The sequence below is a fragment of the Mastomys coucha genome, unplaced genomic scaffold (assembly GCF_008632895.1).
Source record: "Mastomys coucha isolate ucsf_1 unplaced genomic scaffold, UCSF_Mcou_1 pScaffold8, whole genome shotgun sequence".
NCBI lineage: Eukaryota > Metazoa > Chordata > Mammalia > Rodentia > Muridae > Mastomys > Mastomys coucha.
Window position 1 is genome coordinate 56,671,258 of NW_022196914.1, and position 978 is coordinate 56,672,235.

Below are 978 nucleotides of genomic sequence, written 5' to 3' on the forward strand. Positions count from 1 at the left end.
TGATGAAGCCAAGTAGTCTTGGTTTCTGTTGGTAAGATTCTTGCATTTGCCTTTCACCATCTGTTGATTTCTGGTGTTGCTGTCTCTGGCTGGAGCTTGTTCCTCCTGTGGGTTTGTAAGCCTGTGTCAGCACTTCTGGGAGATCAGCTTTCCTCAGGTAAGTCCTGAGTCTTGGTCGGAGCACTCCCTGAAGGCAAGCTCTCTGCTTGTGGGGAAGGGGCAGAGAGGACTGTGGATCTGCAGTACCTCCTCCTAGGTGAAGATGGAAGTAGAAAGGATCCTGTGCCTGCTGCCCTGCCACTTCTAAGGCCTGTGTCTCCTGGCTGGTCCTGTCTCCTCTTAGGTCCCAATGTCACTTTCTAATCTCCACTCTTTCCAGAAAAAAAAAAAGCTGAAAAGACTCTAGGACAGAGATCTCATGGGGAGTGGATAAGAGTCTCAGAGATGTTATGCAGAGACCCAACAGGTCTGGCAGGAGTCCACATTCTTACTTACCAAGGACGCCTGGATTCAACTTAGAGAAAAAGAAGAACATACATCCATCAAAACTTTCTATCTGCAGCCTCAGAGAAGGCCTTGCCTCAGGCACAGTAGACAAATGCCTGGTAGAATATGGTCTAGACAAGAAGCCCATTGGTTTCATCACTCTCTCTGTGGTAGGATGTGAGGGCACTTCCACCTCTGCTTGTCATAAAACACTTCCATATCAATGGGGCAGCTGCTGAGAATCTCTAGACGAATGGAAGATGATTCCCAGAACTCTGCTCCAATCATGGGCTGGTGGTAACAGAGATCTAATTAGAGTGTAGGCTGATAGATTTCACCAGGAATACTGGGCACCATGCCTGGCTGTGGGCCAGGGCCATGGAGGTCTGAGTTGCTCTCAGATGTGGTGAAACTGAACTCCAGGCTTCAGAACACAAAAAGACAGTTCCAAGAGTGCAGCAGTGAGCACGACTGAGGCCCCATCTAATGCAG